This window comes from Corvus cornix, chromosome 24 (genome assembly GCF_000738735.6).
Source record: "Corvus cornix cornix isolate S_Up_H32 chromosome 24, ASM73873v5, whole genome shotgun sequence".
Taxonomy (NCBI): Eukaryota; Metazoa; Chordata; class Aves; order Passeriformes; family Corvidae; genus Corvus; species Corvus cornix.
Window position 1 is genome coordinate 1,375,511 of NC_046353.1, and position 15,273 is coordinate 1,390,783.

Below are 15,273 nucleotides of genomic sequence, written 5' to 3' on the forward strand. Positions count from 1 at the left end.
AGTCATTGCCCTTCCCCAGCCCACACTCCCTTTGTATTTCCCATTTTTTTTTGAAGCCTAAACCAGCCCCTTGGGCATCCTAACATTCATCACTGTATCAGAGCAAATGACTCATGATTCCAGGGGTAATCAATATCCACAATGCACTTCTTTCCCAGCACTGCTGGGAGTCAGATGCAGCCATAGAACCACGCCGTTAAACACAGCCCTTTGTGCCAGGGTTAAGTTTGAGATCAGCATTCACTTTATAAACAAACACCTCTCAAAGCTGTTGCACTGGCCAAGGAGATCACTGACAATATTTCAAATTTCTATCTTATGTGTCTGACCAAGCTTCACTTGTGAAATAATGCCACTACAGAAGAGGCTTCTGACTCTGCACTGACAGGATTCTGTCCTAGGCTTAGGCTGGTATTTCCTATTTTTGCTACCAAGATCAAAATATGCAGCAGAGGGAGCAAAACTGTTTATTTGTAGGACTTTTTAAAATGCATGTGGAACGTGCATATTCCTCTAGGACACTTGTTGAACACTTAAACTGCATTTTTAAACTCCATGAACTCCTTTTGTACTGGGGGCTCCCCTTCCTCTCACTCCTTTTGAAGCTCTGTGTAATGTCTATGAAGTTGTTTATGCCACTGAAGATGGAAACTTGAAAACCAAAACAAAACAAAAGGGGAGAGGCCCCAAATCCTCTCTAAAGTGAGAAGTATCTTATAAATCAGAGTTAGTTTTATACTGGTTTGCTTTTGGCCAAGGGTTTGTTGGCTTGTCCAGCTTGAAGACTTAAATCCACCCAAAACATGGCTGTTTTGCCCTCAGTGAAGCCTTGGCTCTGTTGCTGGCAGGACAGGGATGCTGCTGCCTCCTGAGCCAGCCTGTCCCTGTCCCCCTCAGCCTCCCCACCCACCCTCACCCCTCGTTACTGGCTCAGAGCTGAGGGCTACCGAGCCACAGAGGGGCACCTTCATCTGCCTGGGGCTGTGGCGTTAGGCAAAGGCTCAGCAGCCCAGGGCAGGGATGGAACATTCTTTCCCTGAGCTGTAGACAGCGATCCTGACCACTCCAAAACCAGGAGGGATTTAAATCCTGCGTGACTCACTCCCTTCTCCTCTGCAGGAACAGCTGCAGCACCAGTGACTCCAGGGAATCTCTTCCCTGGCAGAGATGCTCCATCCAAACTGGTGGGGCCGCAGGAGCAGGGCAGGGATTGTCCCTCTGTGCTGGGGTGGCACCTCCAGAGCTCCTTCCACTCTCCCTATAAGAAAAGACATTTCTTCCCTAAAATTCTTTCTATGATGTAATCAAAAAATATTTCAGAATTGGGAAATCTACACGACAAAGAAAATGCTGCTTAATCCCAGCCTCATCTTCTGCCCATTGCCCCCATTTATGATTTAACAGCATGGAAAAGGCTGCAAAATAATTTATCGTGGCATAAAGGATGTGTGGTCTCACTGCTGCCACAATGTAATCTTCCAAATTGTGCTCTCCATATAAATCACAGAACAAACGGAGCAAATAAAAGGAAAATACAATAGCAGAGGATTCTGTTTCACGTTTCTGTGCTTGTTTCCAGTTCATTTAAGGGATACACAGGGTTAGGTGCGATGAGCTGACATTGGGCACCTTTCTAGAACTCAGGGAGAATCACATTTATGATCAGCCAGATGACAGCATTGTTACCTGAGACTATTGGGGGTTTTTTCCTCACTCTTTTCTGACTTCATGATGAAAAAAGTAATTTTCAGCAATAATTTCTGGAATTTTCCCCTGGATTTTTAGTCTGAAATATGGCTCATGAGAATTTAAGCTAAAAGTACAACTCACCAGATTTTCTTCTGTAGCCCCAGGGGTTGGGATTTTTTGCATAACGATCTCTTGTACAGCAAGACCTGGTTTCTACTTTCTTAGCTGAGGAGTAATTTTGTATTTCTGGCCTTCTTGGAGTAAAATCCCAGCTGGAAATTGGTACTTCCCCATGAATAGAGGCATCATTTTCCCTGCTGTCCCCCTCCATCCCCAGCACCACAAAGAGCCCTTGTCCGGGCAGAGCTGGACGTAAACAATCCCAGATGAGGGCTCCAACACATCCCTCTCTGGAATACTGATCCTTGAGCAAAGATGTCACTCGAAATCAAAGCTGTTTTTATAAAAGGAAAGGGGGAAAACCCTTAAAGGTGTCGTGTGTGTGTTTGGGGTGGCTTGGGAGGGCACTGCTGGCTCCCAGCACCACCACGGAGAGTGTTCAAGGCACTGCCCACGAGCAAACTGAGGCAGGCACAGGGTAATTACCTGGCTTGGGCCTCTGCCAAGGGAATTGTATCAACACCACTCTTGTCATGTACAACATTACGGGCACTTTAATGCTGTTAATTTATGGTGGTGGCTCAGGAAGGCAAGAACACGGGGTTTGTGCTCCAGCAGGGTGCCAGCAGGGCCACATATGGAGGCAAAAGATGGCAGTGCCATCACTACCAAAAGCTTTGCAGCCTGAGAAAGGTTCCCTCCTTCTGCTGCGAGCCTCAGCCTGTGAGAATCCACAGCTCCAAACCCTCTGCTGCCAGCGGCAGGAGAGAATTCCCACTTTATTCTGTAAAAACTGGTGACTTTATTATTCCCCCTGGTTCGTGGGAGGCAGGAGGTTGCTGTGTGGGCTCCCTGTCCCACCACAGGATAAATCCCCCCCAGCAAACTGGTGACACTCAGCTCAGTCCCCAGCACAGCCCCTGGAGCCCCTGGCATTTGCTCCCGCGCTCTGCCCGTTCTGCAAAGGAACACAGGGCGGGACGCAGGGGGAATAGCAATGGCAGAGCTGCTGGAACTGGCTGTTCCAGCCTGCAGCACAGCATTCCAAGCCCTCAGCACAGGGATGTGAGGCTGGGAGCAAAATCCAGCTCTGTTCTGTGCTGGGGAAGGTGCTCCCTTCTCAGCCACACGGAAATACAGGATACTCCAGGCCAGCCTCCTGTGCCAGCACTACCTGATCGCTGCAGGTGAGGCATGGAAAAAACCACCTCTATTTCAAACTCTGGCATTTCCAAACCGTGCTGGGCTGCTCCAGGGTGCTCATGGAACATGGTTTTGCTGTGAATTCACACAAACTCGGTGCAGTTGGTTCTCAGTTCGGACTGGCAGCCTTAAGCCTCCTCAGAAAGAACCATTTTCATGGTCTCCTCACCATAATAATCATCATTCACTTTTATTTTACAGGTGGAAAAAACGGGGCTGGGGAGCCCAGGCAGTCGGATTTCAGAGGCTGAACAGCCCTGCTGAGCTCTGGTGCTCACTAATCCATCACCTGCTGCCTTCTGCTGTGACCTTCTGCAGTTCTTCACAGTGCCCCAGCCTGTGAAATGTTCCCAGACTAATTAGCCAAAGTGTTTAATAAAGAACGGGGCTATTGCTGGTAATTTAGCATCTCATTTCTGATGTACGGCGTCACTGTGTGTATTCCTGAAATCAGCCATTTATTCAGGCAACACATTTTCTGGCATTGGGAAGATAATGGCTCCCAATTTTCCTTGGTTTAACCTCCTGCAAATCTGTAAGACTTTCTGGAAGAATAATTTCCATTCGAACATTCCCTGACTGAGTTGTCTTATTTTCCAGAGAAACCAATAAAAAACAATGAAAAAACCCCCCAGAATGGAATTAAAAATGAAAGGTTTCGCTCTCTCAGCAGAAAGTGACAGAGGCCAACTTGGAAAAGTCCAGGATTTGATACAAGCAAGCTGCATCCTGGCAGTAAAACCCAATTCCAAACAGTTGCCTGAGCCAGAGCTTTGCTGTGTTATTATGGGGGTGCTCAGAGCAGAAAATTTGTCAGATTTACCACAGACATACAAAAAGTTACTGAAAGCAGCTGCAGCCAAGGTTTCTGCTGTTCCAGCATCCACAACTAAGTTGGGATGGGACAAGCTGGGGAAATCTTAGGGCTGCATTGAATGTGGGGGTAGCTCAAAGGTTTTTGGGGCAAACAAAAAATTCCCACTGCCTTGGTGGAGCTCTGGGCTCCACTGAAGCTGCCAGGATGCTCTGCTGCTGCTGGAATCTTCTCATGAAGGTACTGAAACAATTTCCCATCCTTCTTCCTTGCTGCAGAGCCCTTTTTAGGAGCCATAGTTTGCCCTTTTTATTCTGATTTTTGCTGATTTATGCCGTGGCACGTCTGTGAATCCCCAGACTGCTGCTTTCCCGGGGAGAATAGCTGGAAGCCGTTTGGAATAATCAGGATTCACCCTCTCCCAGTGAACCCACACCTGAATGGGCTGGTCAGGGGTGGAGGGCTCAGGGGTTGGGTCTGTGCATTTGGCATTTGGAACCCAGTGGCAGGAAGGGCAATGGCAAAAGCAGCCAAGCAGCAGCCTGAAAATGAAAGGAAAGATGTTTGTGAGCTACAAACGCTTCACGGGTTAAGGGATTCTCCTGGCTGAGGCAGAGGAAAGAGTCACTGCCGAGATGCTGAGCCACGTTCCGCTGCTCTGCAGCCGTTCCCGTTGTTATTCCCGTTGTTATTCCCGTTGTTATTCCCAGCTCCACTCCTTGCCCGGAGCGCGCTGGTGGCTGCAGAGGGAGCAGGGATTGCTTTTGCAGGCTGGAGCTCCAGCCACGGCTTTGATCAGTAATTGAGGAGCCCTTTCTTCCCCGACCCTGATTTAGTGCCCCTCCCCTGGGGGAGGAAGGTTCTTCTGGCTCTGCCAGACCCCTGCAACCATCCTAAACCCTCCGGATTGTTCCAGCCTCAGCTGGTGCATGGTTTGAAGTGCTTGGAGGTGAATATGGGCAGGAAAACACATCCCCTTCATCATTTACTCACTGGCTCCGCGCTGTGCTTTGAGATTTCAGCTCTCGCCTTGGGCCGGGACGGGGCAGCTTCGGGAATTGTAATCCCTGAGCAAACACTGCCAAGGTGCTCCTGGAGGAAGGGATGGAGCTCGGGACGGGGCAGCCCCAGCCAGGTGTCACTGGAGCCACCCCACAGCAGCCTGGCACGGGGGTCACAGCTTTGTTTCAGTGTTTGCCAGCCCTGGGGGCTTCTGGAGTTCTGAGGATCGGCTGTGCCAGGCTTTGGCTTCCTGGAGAGCCACAGCACCATCTCCTGCCTGCTGCTCCTCTGAGCTGCCCACCTCCCCGTGCTCCACTGCCCAAGCTGTGCTGCACAAACCCATTTTCAGAGCTCCCGACAGCATCCCTGGCGTTTCCCCGGGAATTGAGTGATCCACTGTACCGCAGCTCTGCTCTGACAAACTCAAATTCCCCTCAGCACAGGCTCATCCGTCAGGGAATGGACTCTGAGACGTGTGGGATAATGGGGTCCTAAATTGAGGGAAAGAGGGTGGTCTGATGAAGGCCGTTTGTATTTTGCCCTGGAAATTCATTATTTCCAAAGTCTCCTGGCAGGGAAGAGCAGTTCTGATTGGCACCATCAAGGTGGAATCCAGTTTCCTGCAGGGACACAGGATTTGGGCTCACCCATCAGCTTTCCTGGGACATTCCTGCAGTCCTGGTCCTACTGTGCTGCTGGTATTTGTCCCAAGAGGAGCTCAAAAGAAAGAAGAAAACTGGGACTTTACATTTACAGCCTATCTATGGCCCATTGTGTCCTTGTTGTTATCTGTGAGGGAAAAAAATCCATTAAAATTTGGAGGTGGGAGATAAATAAATGCAATTATACTTCTGGATATCAGCAGCAAACTCCTGACAAAGTTCCAATGTTGTTTTGGTGCTGGGGATTAGCTGATAGTGTTAAAAAACAAGGCTGAAATAAAGAAACCTTTAACTGACAAAACACAGATTTTCCCTTCCTGCTGCTACCAAATGTGCAGGAGGAAAGGGTGTAAACTATGATTAGGAGGCAGAATATTCGGCTCAGAGCAGGTGTGACGTTTACCAAAGACACAGATGAAAGTTGGAGGGTTCGGGTGTGAGTGGTGATTATGTCCTAGTCAGTAATTACAGCCTTTGTGTCTGACAAAACACTGAAATTCCACTAAATCCTGAGCTTTAACCTGGACTGGGCCAGATTTCCCATCCTGCTCATCATCTGGAAGCACCTGCAGAGTAGGAAAAAAAAGATCTTCTCTTGAGGAAAACCCCCAGCACCACCTGGGCTCGGAGTTCTCGCAGAAGAGAGGCTTTCTTCCCCCTCTGTTTTTATAATGTTTGCGTTTCAGTTGTGGTTTCTTTTGATGAGTTCATTTGCCTTTGTGTGGTTTGTCTGATTGCGAGGCATTCCTCCACTGAAAGAACATAAATATTTACAGAGCACCCTACATCAGAAATGTCTTTTGTAGCGAGATCCCATCGCTTACAGCCTGCAAGGAAAACTTACAATTAACTGTGACGGGTTGCTGGCATTTGCATCCAGGAGACAAATCCAATTTGCTGGGTTTGATAGCACCAGGATTGGAGGTTTTCTCAGGAAAACATGGAGCATTGTTAAAAGGCAATTTTGGCCTAAATTCCCAGTTGAACATGTTGTGATCAGGCAGTGAGAGGATATAAAAGTGAGCTCTGTAAAAACGTCCCGGCTTTGATTTGGTTCCAAAGCGTGGCAGCTGATGGGACAAAGGGAACACCTGCAAGAGCCCATCCCTGGGAAATCCACACACTTCTGAGGGAGCTTCAAAGCCTGCTGGCTCCAATTCCTGCTCCTCCTGCCACAATATCACCACTGGGGTGTGGTGACAGCGTCTCCATCCTTGCTCAGCCCCTCCAAAGCAAAGCCCAGCTTACACCACGAGGTTTTCACAAGTCCAAATCTTTCAGGGACAGGGATGCAGGACTCTCTTAACGCCTCTGTCTCTCCAAATATCTTTTCCCATGTCTCCATTCCATCTTATTGTCACAGGAAATTTTGGGTTTGGTGAAAATCTCCAGGGAGGTTTGGAGTGCCCATCCCTGGAGGTGTCCGAGGAAGGCCTGGACGTGGCACTCAGTGCTCTGGGCTGGGGACAAGGTGGGGATTTGGCACACCTTGGACTTGATGGTCTCAGAGGGCATTTCCAACCTCAGTGATCCTGTGATTCCTTGGAAAAGTGATGGTTTAACCCACCAGGGATGAAGGCTGGAGAGCAGTGAGGTGCTCCCCAGCACAGGCCTTGCTGTTGCCATGGTGATGTGGCACTGGTCTCAGCTAAAGTTCAGCTCAGCTGGGCTAAATCCGGCTTTTCTTTGTTCAGGTTGGGATGCACTGGTGACAGAGCCTGTGGCATCTGCTCGGTGTGGGCTGGCTGTTTCACAGGGAGTGACAGGAAGGACACCCATGGCTGGAGACAGCAGCACTTCCAGGGCATCCTCCCCCTCTCCAGGGTGATCCCGTAGTTCCTGTACCTGTAATTCATTAATTTAGGGGTATTCAAGAGCACATTCTGGTAATTCCATTGTTTCTTTTGTTTGGCCAAGCAGGGAAATTCCAGCAGCATCTTTCCTCACCGTTCCAGGGCTCTGCCGTATTTCTGTTGCTGGCTGTGACTTCGCCGTGGGCAGTGCTGGTGATGCTCTGAAACCATGCAATCACTTCAATTGGAGCAGACCCCATAAATCATCGAGTTCTCCCAGCACTGCCAATGTCCCCAGGAGCCACATCCGCATCCTTTTAAGCCCCTCCAGGGATGGGGACCCCGCAGTGCCCTGGGCAGGCTGCTGACTCCAGCACCTATTGGAACAGCGTCCTCAGCTCTACTGAGCACATTGCCTGCCCCTTTCCTGAGATCTTTCTCCTCAGGGAGTGCTGTGGATGAGAGGTTTCCCTGCAGGCTCCCCGAGCTGTTGGATTGTGCAGAGCACAAGGATCTGACACAGATGCGGCAGGGAGGTGAAGTTAAACTTCCCCCATGTGGAGATAAACCTGTGTGCACATGGAACAGTGAGCCAAGGTTCCCCTCCAGGGATGAAATAAAACCATTTTGTGCCTCTGGTTTCTGGCTAACAGACAGCACCACTTCCCACTGCTCTCTGGATCATGAAATTCCTGATTTCCATGGGCAGAGCTGCCCTTGCAGAGGTGGTCATGGCACAGCTCTCCCGCTGATCCGTGACTCCCTGGGAGCAGAATTCCTCCTTCCCACAGTCCCTGACCACTGAACTGGAGTGGAAGGGTGGCTGGGGCTGGATTTCTTCCCTGCTTGTGGCCTGGCAGTCCTGCAGGGGCTGGTGGTGGCTGTCGGGGTAACCCAGCACACAGAGTTGCACAATAAACGGAGGAGAGATGAAAATATTGACAGGAAACGAGACAGGATCCATTATCATGGAATCATGGGATGGGCTGGATTGGAAAGGACCTTAAAGCCCATCCAGTTCCACCTCCTGCCATGCACAGGGACACCTTCCACTGTCCCAGGCTGCTCCAAACCCCATCCAACCTGGCCTTGGACACTGCCAGGGATCCAGGGACAGCCACAGCTTCTCTGGGAAATCCATTCCAGGGCCTCCCCACCCTCACGAGGAAAGATTTCTCCCTAATATCTCACATTGTTAAAACCATCTAATTACTGAATTGAAGAGTATTGACTCCCACAATTGAGCGTTTAAGGGCCAAATCTCAAAATGCTTTAAAATGACAGCCAAGCATTGCCTGGTCTCGCTTCCAGGCCCGATCCCAGTGGGACACAGGACACTCTGCTCCGTGTCACATGCATCAGTGTCACCAGTGGCAGCAGCAGAGGCTCTGTCAGTCACTGATATCGCCCTGCTCTGTTAGCTCTCTGCATTCCTTGGTGCCTTCTGCTTCCAAACATAATTTCCTTGCCTTGGCTGCAGCCTGTGGTTCCTGGCACTCTGTTCTCTGGTGCCTTCTGGCCCTGCATGTGTCTAAATCAGCCCAAATCCCCTCCTGGCCCTGCTGCTGGGGGTGCAGGAAGCCTTTTTTGCACAAGGTGCTGCCCTTCCAAATAAAAAATCCTGCTCAGAACCCAGCAAGAGGTGCAGGGAGCCTGTCAGCTCCTTCCTCCCCAGAGTTCAAACGTGGGCTAAAGGAGTGCAGGGCCTTTCCAGCACCCATCAGGCTGAATTACAGTGACACAGTGATGCATCCTCCTGCTGGGAACAGGGCTTGTTTTCCTCCCTCCCTCCCTCCCGTCAGCACTCTGCACATTTCAGCCCCTTTTCACTCTGTCTCCTTCAGACAGTGCCCTGCACGTCCTGTCTGCCAGCTCAGGTTTAAATGCTCTGCAGGCCTCCTTTGCCCCAGGACAAGGGACGGTGAGTGGGACAAGGGGTCACAAAATTCTCAGTGCTGGAGTCAAGCAGGAAGCTTGGAAAAGGCTTGGGGAAAAGAGACAATTTTCTCCTTGCTGTCCACCCACCTGGCCCAGCAGGGCAAAGAGGATCCGATATCGTGTGGGTGAGGAATGCACGGCCATGAAAACAAACATGGTCTGGTGATTAAAGCCCACACTGGAGGGATCTGCAGAGAGCAGGGGGGACAGCGGGGACAGGGCTCTGGGAAGGGAAGTGGGAGCTGGCTCCTGTTCCTGGCCACTGCTCCGCTGTGTGACCTGGAGCAAATCCCATCTCCTTTCTGTGCCTTTTCTCTCCGGGTGTCAAGTGGGACGCTGGCCCTGCCCGCGTTCCCAGGCAGGCAGAAAGGCAGGCTCAGCGCTCTTTCCCACGTCACAGCCCCCTGGCAGCCGGGGGGAGGCAGGGCCTGTTACTGGGACACGGGGACAGCCCCTGTCCCGGGCTCTGGGCAGAAACAGGACAGAGGCTCAGAGGAGCTGGATGCTTTTCCAGAGGCAGCTGGCAGAGCTGGAATGGGAGTGCTGGCCCAAAGCATCGCCACCCAGGCTCCCGGAGCATCGGGGGCAGCGTCACCGCTGCCAGCTCTGCTTTTGTGCTGTCACCTGCTCATTGCCCACCCCAGAGGTATCAAAGAAGCAGCAGAAGCTCTCAGAACACCCTGATGTCCTCACAGAATGCCTTTAAAAAGCTTTTGGGAGCACCAGCAAAGTGTTTTTGCCACAACAATCTCCGAGCTCTGAAGCTCCTCTTCCCTGCCACATCTGAGCTGCTTTCCTGGCGTGCTGGGAAAACACACCTGCGGTGCAGCACGCTTCCCCTGGAGCTGCAGGTGTTCTCAGGGGCTCTCAGGGCAGTGGCAGCTCATGCTGAAGTGTCTCTGTGTCTCAGGGAGCGTCTGTCAGGGATGGGGATCAGAGCCAGCCCTGGGGAGCGCTGCGGCCACGGCGACAGCAGCACAAAACACGAACCCTGACAAGCAGCAGTGGGGGGATGAAAAGCTCCTGTATTTTGGAGCAGGAAAACTGGCAGGGCTTGGGGGGAAAGCACAGGTACTGATGTGGGGATGCAGCTGCAAAGGGAGCAGAGCTGTTTACACACACTCCTGGTGGGATGGGAGGGCTGCCGCCCGAGCTGCAGCAGCCACGGGGGAGTGGAAGGTGGCTGAGAGTGAGGAAAATGCTGCTGGGGAGAAACCACTGCTGCTCTGAAGAACCAAAGGAATGCAGTTCTCTGTTTGCAAGAAAGAAATGAACACATAAATAACCAGCAGAGCTGTGTAGGACGCAGAGGAATGGGTGTATCCCACCTGTGCCCCCTCAGAGAGCAACTCTGGACAACATTCCCAAAGCTGTAGGTGCCATACTGGGCATTGTTGAGCTGGGAGAGGCTCAGCAGTGCCAAGCCTTGCAGCAAACACCTGAGAAAGCAGCAGGAAGATCCATGGAGAAGATGGAGAGGTGGGAGTGCTCAGCCTTGTGGTGGTGACCCACTTAATCCTCCGCACCTTAAACGGTTCAAATATTTGACAAATGACTCCCCCCACACCTTTTGGGCTTGGGCTGTTTTTCATCTCCACACAGAGATGCTGATTTGATAAAGGTTTGTTTTCCTGGGTCTGGCAGAGAGTTTCCGTGGAAAATAGCCCAGGCTGCCTTCTGCAAGCTGAGATGGGCACAAGGAATTCAACCCCAGGACAGTCTGGGGCAGTTCTGAGCGACAGAGAGGAGCCTTCCACTGGAAATGCTTTTTCTGGGCCCAAATCCTTGCTCTGCACCCAGACACCCATCTCCTGGCTGGCAGTGATATCCCATTTTCTGCCAAGGAGTACAGAGCATCCCTCTTCCCCTCCTGCCTGAGGAAGCAGCAGGGAGATCCATCTTGTCTTCTCCTTAGCTGTGTTTTATAGCATCAGTACCCACCTCTCCATGGCTGTATTTTAATTGCCTCTCCCCCCTCATGATAAATGCAAAGCTCACAGAACCCATTCAGGGAGGAAAAAAACCAAAGGACTGGCAATAAACCCAGCGTTTTCTAATGTATTCTTCCTCACAGAGACTCCTGGCCTCCAAGAACCCATCTCTGAGTGCAGGGAGGATCTGAAAGCATTCAGATCATGCACACCTTATCAGTTCGGGAAGCAATAAATAATAATAGCAACAATAATTTGCAATTACTTCCCAATGTAATTTAGTTTTTTAAAGGAGAGCTCCAAGTACCCTTCCTTTTTCCTGAAGAGGCTGTGACCCGGGCCCAGCGGGACTGGAGGGATTTAATTGTGGCACTGAGTAATTTCTGTGATGTGGAGCACGAGGAGCTGAAGTGGAGCAGGCTGGCAGAGCGAGCAGCACATCGTCTCAGGACCTCTGCTGACATTCAGCTCTTGTGAGAATAATTGTGGGACAAGAAGGTGACTTTTTACCTTTTCAGCTCTCACCTTCACTGGTTTGAAGCTCCATCCTGCAGGTTCCTACCCAGGTAGGGGCCAGCAGTAAAATTGCCTATTTCCTGCCTTTTGAGAAGGAGCAAAGAGGGTGCTTTATTACCTGACATTTGCTGGGAGTTTGGGGGAGGATGTGGCCTCTCCCGTCCTTTGTTTTTCACTCTCCTATTCAGCAGAGGAAGCAGAATTGGCCTCTGAGGCATTAAAACCCAAGAGATTTGATATCTAGGGCTGCAATTGCACCAAAAGCCACTGCTTGAATTAAATTTGGGGGTTGGTTTCTGCACTGAGCCAGAAATGAGGAAGACCCCTCCTTTTAGGGGATTAGATGGAGGTCTCTGACAGGACCTCCTGATTTAAGACCATTGACCTTCTCTTACTTCTCAACGTGGCTGCAGCAGAGACCAATCAATTCAGTTTTTCTATGAACCAGCTTTGCATGTCTCTTTGATTGCATTCTTCTATTAAAATACAGAATTCCAACAAGATAAAATGAAACACTTTTTTTTTTTTTTTTACAGATGCCAAACTAAGGTTTCCATGCAGCCAAATCCCAGCCCAGGGAAGATTGGGAATGTCTGGAGTAGAGAGTTTAAATATCAGTGCAAACACTTCCTAGATATTTTCTAAATATCTGAAATACAAAAACCATCCTTGACTGCTCTGAATTTCCTCCCTCTCTCAGAAATGAACACATTTTGCCTGGTGAATATTGCACTGGCTCGGTTTTGTGAAGGACACACATTTCCCCCAGGTGAACACGAGGAACTGCTCTGCGTGAAACAGAGCAAACTCCCCCCTCCCTTTTTCAATTGGAGAAGTTCCTCCTCCGCTGGCGGCTCAGAACCGGGTCCCTGCTGAAGGATTGGGTGTGCTTGAAGTTTGACAGATTCACCTGTGCCTGCATTTTTCAGTCCTGAGGAGAAGTTGGACGAACTGCAGAGCGAATAATTCTTCCTGCCTTCAGAGCCTCGTGAAAGCTCCCAGCTGCCATCAGACATTATTCCCTGGGGAACACCAGGATCCCGTCCATGGGTGACTTCAGGTTTTTTTTTTGTGTTCATGATAGAAAGGTGGGAGGGCAGCAGAGAAACTGGGCTGCCAAAAACAGGGGAGGGAAGAGACACAAAGAATAAATTCTACATCTTTCGTGTGAATACTGAACCCTTTCTTTAGCGGCATCACGGATCTTGGCAGGTTAACAGCTTGGTAAATGTCATATATAGATTGATAGATGATTGCAGTTCATTCTCTGCACTCTGCTGACCCACAGCAGCTGAAACTTCAAGGCAGCTGTTCCTGATGAGCCTTGCTCCCCTCTCTGCTCCCTCCACATCCTCATCACACACTTTGACTTCTTGCTCTTCCCAGGATTCTCCTTTCCTTGCTTTGTGGCCCAGTTTGTAGCACTATTTTTAAGAGCAAACCCTGCTCCACTCCCACGTTGGGATGGATTAAGACCTTGTAATTGCTGCTGCTTTAACTCCTCGTTAAGGAGCTGCCCAGAGCCGTTTAATCAAGGCAGCAGCAGCTGCCTGGCTTCAGGAAGGCTCCGGTGGTGACAACAAGCAGTGGCAGCTGGGGACACATCCCTGCTACCTGGGGGCCTCTCAGGGCCCAGCAGACGTGAAAGCAACGCTGCTCCCCATGGAACTCCTGTCCCAGGGGAGCCTGAGATGGTGCCGGGGTTTCTCCTGCGCTTCACTCCCAGCACGGAGCTCTCCCGGTGAGCAGAGCCCTGCCAGCATCACTCCGTGTGCTCCCCCAGGCTCTGTCAGGACACAGCAGACTCCACAGAGGAGGGATTTGGCCACAAACACTCCCTCGGATTTTCCTGGGGAAAAAAAAAAAAACAAAATTAAAAAGTTCTCATTCTAAATCTGCGGCTCGGAGAGATTTGGAACCCTCCCACTTCTCACTTCTCACTTCTGCAGAGCTCCTCCTGCACTCTGTGCTGCCAGGGCGGGAAGGGGCTGTGCAAAGTCCCCCAAACTCCTGCATGGAGAGCCCTCAGCAGCACCCCCAGCCCCTCACGGTGCTGTCCCCTCTGTGCCAGCTGCTGCCAGCCCTGCTGCCCCACTGCCCCAGCCAGCCTCCCTTCTCCTGGCGTTCATTCCCAGAAACTGGGAATTGCCAAGCTGCCCATGGGCTTTGTGCGTGGAAGGAGCACGCAGCAGGATCTGAAGGGGTTGGCACAACAGCAGTGGCGGTGCTGCGCAAACACTGAGGCAGCACAGGAGTCTCTGTGGGACACAATTCCTTCCTCAGTGATTCCTGAATCAATCTCCAGGGCAGGGAATGGGAGAAGAGAGAGCTCACCCCTTTCCCCAGTGATTCCTACTTTCTCCATCCCTTGCTCGATCCTTCCCCTGCAAGGACTTTCTGGCAGCTGCAGCCAGGATTTGTAACTTTAATTTTTGCTGGTTGCTGCTGCGCAATGTCTGTCTCCAAAGCAACCCTCAATGTCTGTGTGGCTCCAGATCCAGGTCTCTTGGCCAGCAATGCAGAGAGTCCCAGAAAACTCTGTTACATTCCTCCTGGAAGGGCACAGGGAAGGAGTTCCAAAGTCTAAGCTGTGGATGGAAATGTTGCTTTCACACAATATGCAAATGAGCCGTGGAACTCCTCACAGAGTCTCCAGAATATGGCAAATTTGGCAAGGGAGCTGAGACAATCCCACATTTTGAGGTATTTAGTGTCCTGTTTAAAAACAGTGTCTGACTTCCACAGCTCTGAGCAGACGCCTCATGCAGCATCTGTTATCTCGCATCCCTCCAAAATGAGGATTCTTGTCCCTTTCCTTGGGCAGAGGTCACGGGCTGGGCTGGCTTCAGAGGGTCTTGGTCTGAGACCACCACCCCACCTTCCCCTTAAACGAAAATCTACTTCATTTGCTTTCAAGAATGTTTAAATCATGTTATTTTTTGGAGGAAAAAGCAAGGTAAGGACGCCCTGGAAAGCTCCATCAGGTGGATGAGACACCCAAAACTTCACATCAGGTTTTGCCAGTAACAAACCTGTCAAAGCACTGAAAATGGCTCAGTAATTGAGACTGCAGTGGAGGAGTTTTAAGAAGGGATAAATGCATTTGGAACGATGGGATCTCAATTTTAAGATTTTGGAGTGGGATTTCTGTAATTGGACAATTTGCAGGTGGAGTTATTTTTACTCCCTAAAATGAAAAGCGCTGTTTACTCTTCTCCTGGCCTGCGTCCCTGCCTGCTCTCACTTGCTGAGGCCCAGCTCACATCAGCTCACATCGGCAGCTCCCTGCAAAGGCAGAGCAGATTTTCGGTGTCTGAGCACATTTGGGTGAGTGGAGAGGCAGCAGGGAGCATCTCCTTGATGGAGCTGCTCAGCACAGCCAGCGCTCAGGGGCACAGGAGACTTGGAGCCAGCGACACCCAGACAGGGGCTGGGGCCAGGGGAATCCTCCTGGAGGCCTCTCAGATGGACTTTGCTGCTCCTGAGGCCAGGGATGGGAGAGCTGGGGCCAGCACCATGTGCAAACAGCCAGGTATGCTCAGCTCTGAGGGATTTTTCTGCACTGACTCATTTTATATTGAGTTGAAACTAAATTGAGCCGGCCA

At 50.8% G+C, this 15,273-nt stretch overlaps 1 long non-coding RNA gene across 1 annotated transcript; it reads left to right on the forward strand.

Moving 5' to 3' along the window:
* The first annotated feature begins 3,851 nt into the window (after positions 1-3,851).
* Positions 3,852-12,840, forward strand: LOC109145218. The gene is made up of 2 exons (XR_002046498.2): positions 3,852-4,066; positions 12,205-12,840. It is a non-coding gene; the product is annotated as an uncharacterized LOC109145218 (long non-coding RNA).
* The last annotated feature ends 2,433 nt before the right edge of the window (positions 12,841-15,273 follow it).